The sequence below is a fragment of the Gallus gallus genome, chromosome 19, assembly GCF_016699485.2.
Source record: "Gallus gallus isolate bGalGal1 chromosome 19, bGalGal1.mat.broiler.GRCg7b, whole genome shotgun sequence".
Lineage (NCBI taxonomy): Eukaryota > Metazoa > Chordata > Aves > Galliformes > Phasianidae > Gallus > Gallus gallus.
This window is the reverse complement of record NC_052550.1, coordinates 1,269,859-1,279,419: the sequence shown is the minus strand read 5'-3', so window position 1 is coordinate 1,279,419 and position 9,561 is coordinate 1,269,859.

Genomic DNA, 9,561 nt, shown 5'->3' with positions numbered 1-9,561 from the left:
CCCCACGAGCAGCCGAGCGTGGCCGCCGCGGTACAAAACTGCGCTCCCGGTGCCAGCCCGAGCCCCCCCCACCCCCCCACCCCGGGTTGGGACAGCTGAGGAGCGGGGAGCCTCGCAGCAGCCAACGGAGCTCTGCACAGGTGTCCGTTCTGCATTCACCCGCACCCTCGTGCAAGGCTTCGTGCTGCGGTGTCGGGGGCACGGAGCGCCCCGGAGTGACGGCTGGGAACAGAGGGATGCAAAGACGAAAGTGTTCGCAGCAGCGTGGCTGTGGGCATGCAGAGCCCGGTGACGCTGGCTGGGGATGCATCCTCGGTGCGTGTGTCTGCAAAACATGCAGGGAAAGGCGCTGGGAACGTGGCCTCGCTGGGAACCGTAACTGGGGCAGCTGGACGTCCCCGGCAGCTTCCACCCCTTGCCAGCGAAACGGCTCTGGTTTTTCAAAGCGTGTTTTGTACCTCGAAAGAATAGACACGAGGCACGCTTTCCCCGCCCCTGGCACTCGCGCCGGGGACGTGGATCCAAACCCTTTGCAATTGGGCCACGACGGAGCCAAGACGTCCGCGAGCTGCCCGCGGGGAAGGGCTGGGAGCCTTCGCGAAGTGTTGGGGAAAAGCTGTGCAATTTGGCCCGTGCTGGGAAGACACGGTGCTGGGTACGCGCTGATGAGCAAAGGGGAAGGCAGAAAGCAAAGGGCCCGAGTGGAAAAGACGCAGTTTGCTACGTAGGGACCCACAGCCGTGGGTCGCACGCCTTCCCCACGAGCGCCCCAAACAGCTTTGCCCTGCTGTGTGCACGCACACACACCCCTACACCCCGTGCTGTCCCGGGGGTAGCACCGGCACGCCAAACACCGCAGTAAACACACCTTTGCCATAGCTACGGAGCAGCCCCGCACCTGCCCCGCGGGGAGCCGCATCCGGCGCCGAGCGCTGTTTGTGGCGTTGTCCTGGGAAACGGCGCTCGCTGCGAGACACCGATGGGTGGGACACGGCTTTACGGGAGCACGGCGGATGCATAGCTCAAAGGAAAGCTATGCGCGAAGGGCAGGTCGTGGGCACGCAGGGGAAGGGGCCCCCAGGTGTCCAACCCCGGCGCTGAATGATGTACGACCAATGGTCCAAACCCTGCGCGGATGGGGATCTGCCCCACCTGAGTCTGATGTTTTCCCCCATCTGAGCCTGAGATGCCTCGAGAGGTGCCCGTCCCAGCCGTGGGGAGGCTGAGGGCTGTGCTCGGCCCTGCCTGGCATTGTGTAGGCTGAAATGTTCACTTCACTTGCCCATTCCTCTGCTCAGCAAGTGCCTCGTGTTCATCTACTGCTTATCTCCCAGGCAGTGCAGTCTTCATCTAAAGCAGGAAGGGACAGGGCAGCCACCTCTGCCCATTTCCAAGCATCCTTATGTTTTCCTGCCTTGCTTCACCAGCTTTTAATTTCTAGCTAATGGGTTTTCACCTCCACCTGCATCTGAAACACAGCCCTCTGTAGGTCTGCCTGCTGCAGCATCCCAGAGGAGCACACCTCAAGGGGCAGGGGGGGCAGGCTGTGAGGATGGATGAGGCTGTGGAGTACCTGGGGATCAAACCAATGCTGCTCAGTCTCATTTTGAGGAAGCAAAATATTTGGGCTTGTCAAGTTCCTCATTCAGAGCCATGCTGGAGCTCAGTGGCCCTTGAACAAAGCCTTGTATTGAGACTGACATCTTTCATGAGCACCGCTGGCTGCTTCAAGCATGATTCAGTTGTATTCTATGGTCAGTTTGGAAAGAGGTCCTGCCAACACAAGGTCCTGCCCAGTGGGCTCAGGGCTGGCTGCAGCCACAGACAGCAGTGGGAAGCTCATCCTTGCCTTGACCAAGAGGAACAACCCACAGCCACAGAGAGACACACGGGAGAGAAGACGGAAGGGAAGGGAAGGGAAGGGAAGGGAAGGGAAGGGAAGGGAAGGGAAGGGAAGGGAAGGGAAGGGAAGGGAAGGGAAGGGAAGGGAAGGGAAAGGGAAAGGGAAAGGGAAAGGGAAAGGGAAAGGGAAAGGGAAAGGGAAAGGGAAAGGGAAAGGGAAAGGGAAAGGGAAAGGGAAAGGGAAAGGGAAAGGGAAAGGGAAAGGGAAAGGGAAAGGGAAAGGGAAAGGGAAAGGGAAAGGGAAAGGGAAAGGGAAAGGGAAAGGGAAAGGGAAAGGGAAAGGGAAAGGGAAAGGGAAAGGGAAAGGGAAAGGGAAAGGGAAAGGGAAAGGGAAAGAAGGCCCCATTCCCATCACTCAGGCTAGGCATCCACCCGTACCCCTATTTTAGGCCATGCAGCAGCAACCAGACAATGCCTGTGATGGTGCTTCCTCTGCAGGCATTGCCTCTTGTTCTCATCATCTCTTCCTTTGTGTCCTGCAGACAACCAGCTCTCCTTGCACAGGCACATAATTGTGTTGTGCTGGGAGTTGCACAGCCCTGGGCACATGAGCTTTCGGGTTGGTGGGATCTCCATCCTTGGCCGTGTCCAACACTTGCCTGTCTGGAGCAGCCTGGCCTGGCTCTGGAGCTCATCCTGCTCACACAGGGGCTGGGCTGGAGACCTTCAGACATCCCTCCCAACCTAAAATCCTTCCATGATTTATATTGAATTCTCTTCGGTATTTGTGTAGTTCTGGGAAGCCTTCAGTGATGTATCATTGAACTGCTCTAATCTGAATCAGGCCAAGGAGGGATTTAGTGGTCCTGGCTCCATACATCTCATTCACATCGTCCTTCTCAAGGGCAGCGAAACATCTGCTGCCTATAGGTAACTCCAGGCCACGGTGCTCGCCTGGCGGTGAGCGGGGCGCGTTGGGTCGGACCTTTGCTGGGCTGCTTTCATCCTTCCTCGCTCTGCTTTCCAAGCGCTGATTAAGAGGTACCATTGCTGCGAGGCGTGCTGTGCCTGGGTGGATGTAGCTTTCAGCACTGAAACGCAGTGTTTACTGGAAGGCTCCGCCGTTGTTCTCGGTCGGGACTGATTCCCTGCCAGATGTCAGCTCTGACCCCCAGCAGTTTCGGCAGCAGAGCCGCCTAAAAATTGGAAGATTGTTTTGTATTCTTGCAAGAAAGAAAAAAAAAAAAACAAAGGGGCATGTTTATTGTGGAGATATTGCTTTTTCCTGCCTTCCTACTCTGAAACGGCCAAGGCGCGTTAGCAGAGATTCGTCTTCAATCGGCCTTTGTGCAAAGAGTGAGGCTGGAAAATCACAGCCCAGGAGGAGAGAACTGAAGAGAGTTGTGGGCAACCGAGCACAGCGATGTAAGCAGCAACGCTCAGCCAGCACATGAACTTTGGACACCGCTCGCGCTCCGGTTTGTGTCTGCAGAGCAGAGGGGCCCTAAGGAAAAGGCGGTGGAGAGCCATTATCTCGCAGCCAGATCCTTGTGGTGTTGAGGGGAAACATATAGCAGGGCTGGGCTGCTGCCTCCTCCCCGCACGCCCCGCAGATGCCAGTCGACGTCTCCCAGAGCGCTGATAATCCCGAGCGTGAGTCAGAGCCCAAGAATCACGAGCAGAGCTTCACATTAAGTCTCATATATAAAAAAAAAAGAGGAAGAAAAAAGGAAGAAAAGCACGTACGGGGTACAGTTTCTCGTGTTCTGCTTTTTAGGCTGGAAGGTTTGCGCCTGCAGCTCTTCCGCGCACCCAGAAGGGCTTAGCGTTTTCCTTGCAGCAGAGTGAAATCTGAGTCTGCCCCAGCCCTGTGACTGCAGGAGATGGGGATTAGCACAAGAGGAGCGATGCGCTCGCTGGTGCCGGTGAGGCCTTGGGTGCAGAGGTGTCCTTGCCAAAAGGGTGCCCTTGCAGAGAACAGCAGCTCCCCACAAGGTCCCCAAGACGTGTCCTGTCCCATTCCAAGGTCACCTGAGCCTGGAAGGGGCTTGCTGAGACATGACAACACACTGAGCTGAGTGCCCTGTGCCAAAGCTCCCATCAAGGACTGGGGCTGTTCTGGCAGCAAGTGGAAAAGTGAGTGTGGGGATCGATGGCTGATAACACAATGAGGATCTTGGAGAAGTAGTGGAGGTCACAGACCTGTGGTTCCATGCGATGCTCTGCAGGCAGAGGGGAGCAGGGATGGGCTGAGATGGTGCAAGGAGAGCTGGAGGAGCCAGCAGCCCACTGACATGACCTGCACGAGGAGGAGCTGGGCAGCACTGCGGGTTGGAGTGTCCACAGCAGTGAAAGTATCGTCAGTGCAGGAGAGATTGAGGGAACCAAGGAAGGTGTAGGAGCCTGGTGCTGAAATCAGGGAGGAGACAGAGAAAGAATTGCTCCACAGAGGGAACAGAAGAGAGAGGTGGGTGGCCCAGTGCTTCAGAGTGGTGACCGTGGAAGAGATGCCAGCAGCTGAGGGTTGGTGACAGCAAGGTGGGCCCAATGCGAGCTGAACTGGGGCTGGAAATACAGGGCTGGGGGCAGCACAGAGGAGGTGTGGGGGCCTGAGCTGGTGGCACTGGGGGCACATCACCCAGCACAACCAGCCCCCCCATGACCTCCTGAAGCTCCTCCAGGCTTGTGCAGGGCTCTCCCAGTGCCTCCTGGCCATCTCCAGCCCATTCTCCCTGAGCCAATGCTGCTCTTCTCCCTTTCTCCCAAGCAGCACTCAGATCCACACTCAGCCACATGGGCTCTACCCACCTCAGCCTTTCCCTCTTGCCCGGGGGGCAGCTGGCCAGCAGTGGTCCTGCTCTTTGCTGTTTGGGGGCTGTCTGTGACCCAACTTTTGGGGCTGTTTGACCCAACTGCCTTCTCCAAGCCCCATCACGGCTGTTGCCTTCCCTTGGGCTCTGCCTGTTGGGGTCAGCTCTCCTCCAGAGGAGACTCCAGACCTGGGGGGTCCCTGCAGCTCATCTGTTTGGAGGAGCAAGCCCCAAAACACAGCCCCCGGGGGGAGCACTGGGGCGGGCCCAGCCGCTAGCCCTGCAGTCTGGCAGTGAGCTGCAGCACAACGCAGCCCTGGCCCGCCACCAGCGCACGCTGTTTCCTCCCAGCAGGCTGGCCAACAGGAGTCAGATGAGGACACAGAGGAGCTGGGAGTGCAGTGAGACCTTGGGGAAGAGGGGGACAGTGGGGGCATGGAGCTGGGCCCCCCCCAAACAAGGTACAGCTGGAGGGGCTGAGGCTGGTGGTCCTGCTTCTTGCCTCCACCTTCAGAGCTCGGTCCGTCCCCAGGGCTCCTGATGTTCGAGGCACTTCTGTAAGCCCAGGAATTCCTTTCTGTCAAATAAAAACATCCCATTTCTTTCACAGCATCCCCCATGCACATGGCCATCACTGCATCTGTTTCCCTTTGAGCATCCCTCAGGTCCTTTACTCCCAGGGATGTGACATCTGCTGTCAGCGTCTCATTTACTCCTGAGAGCAACATCAGCATGTAGACCCACTGTATGAGCACCCCAGCATCAGCCACCTGCCAAAACCAGGGCTGTTTGCCTCGAGGACATGCATGGCTGAAACTCTCTAATCCATCTCTTCTCCACCACCGGATCCTATCGCCTACAGCACGGCATCAGCTTAACTATGCTAATTAAGAATTAAGATGTCATTTGTAGCTAGCATGTGGCTAATATTTCAGATTAATGAATGCCTCTTTTCAACTGCAGAATGTTGCCTCTGAGTGAAGAGGCTTCAGGCAATATATATATACAGAGAGAGAGAGAGAGAGGAAGTATTTCACATTACAAAGTGAAATTTTTGGAGTTTTTCACTCCCGCAGGGATCTGGAGTACACATTGCAGTCAAACACATACAGCAAAATCAGCCATGGTGCTTCAGAGTGTTTCCCTCTTAGATCAAATATTTTGCAGTTGGGTTTTGATTTCGGGGATAGGAAACGCAGCAATCCTGTTTCCAGGTAAGGCAGCAGAACAGCCGGCTGCTGGGAGCACTGGGGGTGTGCCCTGTCCTGGAGGTGTCTGTGTGGCTCTGGGTGGGTGTGCACATGCATGCACAAAGAGGAAAGTCTTGCACAAAAAAATGAGAATAAAGCAAAACAGCCACGCTGCAGGCTTCCCCAGGAACTGCTGCATGAGAGCATCCGCTGGATGAACATCACATTTGTCAGGTTTGGGGTGGATTCCCTTTCTGTTTTGCCCCGGGAACTGTGGTCCAAGCCACTCCAGCTGCATGGTGCCCCTGGTACGGTGTTTCCCACCGGGGGAAGGGGCTGTGCTGACATCACCCCTGCCATCTCGGCTGTAGCTGCTTTTCCTCGCTGCACTTCACAACTCAGCACTCTCGAGTTAATTAGAGAACCATATGCCCCTTTCTCACACATCATAAAAGCGTGTGTTTAAAGCCCGGTGATAAAAGGGAGCATTAGTCTGGGTCACTGCAAGGCTCTGATCTCAGCTCCGCTCAGCGCTGCCTCTCTCTTCTGGATGGCTCTCAGACCAGGTGGAAACGATGTTGGAGTCCAGCTGAGCTCGCTCTGCTGCCAGCTTGAGCGACTCCCAAGAATTTCACAGCTCTCTCCCAGGCACGGTTTGTTCCCTGACACCCTCCTGCAGTCTGCTGGATGCCGTTGCTGTCTCCCAGCTCCCCCCTGCTCAGGGTGCTGAGATTCCTTCTCCTAAGTAAAGCACGGGACCTTGCTCATGGGCTGTGGTCTGCTCTGTCTCAAGGTCTGGGGACAGCTAGGAGGGCGGAAGGTCCATCCCCTCTCCATGGCTCTGAGCGCATCCCCACGAGGGACATCCCTTTATGCTCAATGGGGACACGGGAGCATGGGCCACATGGGTACCATGTCCAACCAGTCCCGTGCCCACCACTAGATACATGCAGAGATCTCCCTTTTCCTCCCTTCTGACCAGAAGGTACATTTCTCTCCCATTCTACTGTCCAAAGCAGAATAACATGCCAGATGTTTTATGTTAAAAGTTCCCTTTTCCTCTCTTCCACTTTCTTCAAATCCCTGCACGAGTCTGAGCCAGGGAGGTGAGGACCCTGTCTGCTCTGGTGAGGACCGCCTAATACGATCAGATCCCTTCCGGCACAAAGCATATCCAGGCTGCTGTGAGCCCAAAATTTGACATGAGATGAAAGAGTGCGGTCCTGGGCAAGGAGCCATGGGGGCTGAGGGTGTCTGATGAGCAGGAGAGCTCTGCTGCAGATGAAGACCCTGCATTAACCTACAAACAACTGTGGCTGCCCCAAGAAGCCCAGAGTCATGGAGAATCATCACTACCGCAGGGCTCTGTGGCCCAAGGATGTCACCAGAGATGCTCTTTAGAATAAACCCTTCTGGTTGTGCCTGCTACTCCCCAGGGAAATGTGTGTGGCAGCCCACTGTACCAGGCTGAATGGCAGGGCCACCTTGGCTGGGTGGTCCCATCAAGCAATGCAGGATGGGGAGAGGAACCACCTACCGATCCCTGCACTAGGGACCAGGACTTGGTGCAGGGAGATCATCCTGGGAAGAGTGGCTGAGGAGAGAGAAAGTTGTGGAATCACAGAAGGTCTGAGGTTGGAAGGGCCTCCTGCTCAGGCACGGTCACCTCCAGCAGGATGCTCACAGACAGCTTCCGTTGGACCCTGCCTGTGGTTTGGACCATGCCCAAGTCCTATTGCTAAGACAGAGTCATACAATCATCTCAGCTGGAGAAGACCTTCAGGATCATCAAGCCCAACTACCAACCTGACCTACCACGTCCCATCACTACACCATGTCTGTTAGTGCCAAGTTCACGCCTCTCTTAAATACCTCCAGGGATGGAGACTCTACCACCTCCCCAGGCAGCCCATTCCAATGCTTGATCCCCCTCTCTATGAAGAAATTCTTCCTTATGTCCAACCTCAATCTCCTGACGGAAATTTCTCCATCTCCATGGCCAAGAGTGTCCTCCATCCCCCAGCAGAGCAGAGGAGGCCAAGGGAGAGCTGTACACTCTGTCCCTGCCTGGCCAGGCACCCGCAGGGTTCCTTGGCTCCAGGACAGCCCTGGCATGCTCTGCCAGCCCCATATCCCCAGGGCCTCACTGCAGAGAGGGCAAGGAGGCTGGGCTGTGAGAAGTGAGCCCAGGGTTATTTTTGCTGCTCTTGAGCCTTGCCTTGTGTTCTTGTTTCCCTGTGCTATGTTTAGATAACTTTGCAGGACTTGCTTGCTCCTGCTCCTAAACCATTTTTTTTGCTGCACGATGGAAGTCTGACAAGAGAAGGGCAGAAGAAATCCAAGGCAAGTTCCTGGGGCCATTCAGACAGCACAGGCAATGATGAAGTTGGGCTTCTCTGGGCTTAGCTTGAGCCTCTTGTTGAATTTGTGTGGATGACCTCTGCATCTCCAGGACTTGGGGCATCCAATCAAGTTCTGGTGGATGGAGCTCTTCAGGAGGACAGAGGTACCGTGGAATTCCCTGTTCCCGATGCACCCTTGAGAGATCAGAGTAGCACAGGGTGCGTCTCTCCAAATTCCCCGCACAGGGAGATCCAGACGAGTGCACATCTGTGACTGAACATAATTACAGCTTCTGAGACACTTTTCTTGCTCTCCTTGACTGCTGAGGCCTGAGAACGTGGGGTCATTTCTCAGGGAGACAAGTGTTAAGTGTTCCCCTTCTCCGTCTCTGGCAGCCGGCACTAATCTCAGCAGTGCCTAAGAGGGGAGATTATTCAGTGAATATGAACATCTTTGAGTCTAATCCACACGCAAATGCAAACTTAAATTGAAACCAGAAGATGGCTTTAGCGGCGTGGTTTAAAGCCATTAACCCTTGGATGACATGAACTGGCCTCCCCTGGCAGTGCCAAGAGAGCATGGCCAGCTTGAAACCCCAAGCACAACCTGGTGGGAAAGAGGTGCAGAGGACAGCCATGGCCATGGCTGGAGTCCTAGTGGTGCTTCCATCTGCCAGGCCATGAGCCTGAACCCTCGTGTGCACCAGGACAAGTCTGGGTCACTGCTGTGTGTGCCTTGATGTCACAAGGCATCATCTCAAAGCGCAGATACAGCCCGTGAGGGCTGTCAACCACCCTGTACCCAGAAGGGCTCCTGGCTGCCCTGTACTAGCTGGAGATCCTGGCAGAACATTAGACAAGTTCAGAAGAAAGGTGACCAGGAGGAAGACGCCTGTCCCAGATAGAACAGAGATCTCCATAAACTGCAAGCTTATGGGAGGTGTTTGGAGACCATGCTTCTCTCCCCAACCTGCCCATGTCAAGTGGTGGATCTCAGGAGATGCACTCAGCAGCAGTGCCACATTCAACTCAATGCTGCAGAATACCATGGGAACACAGAGCAAGACAGTCAGAGCAAGTTGCAGAGCAACCCTGGCCGTGGTGCAAGAGAAGATTGGTGCAGCACAACAGTGGTCTGATGATGGCCCATGGCAGGAAAGGACAGAGTGCTGGGAAGGAAGCCATGAGACAATTGCACCTTCACAGAGTAAGGCAGAGCCCTGTGGATCTCGTGCTCATCTGCTTTCTCCACTGCAAACATCCCTGTGTGCCCTTCATTTGCCACCTTCTCTCCTGTGGTGCCATGGCCTCATCTCTTCCACTTGCTCCATTGCTCATGTGCTGTTCCACCACCCCATCCCCATCTGCCGCCGGTCT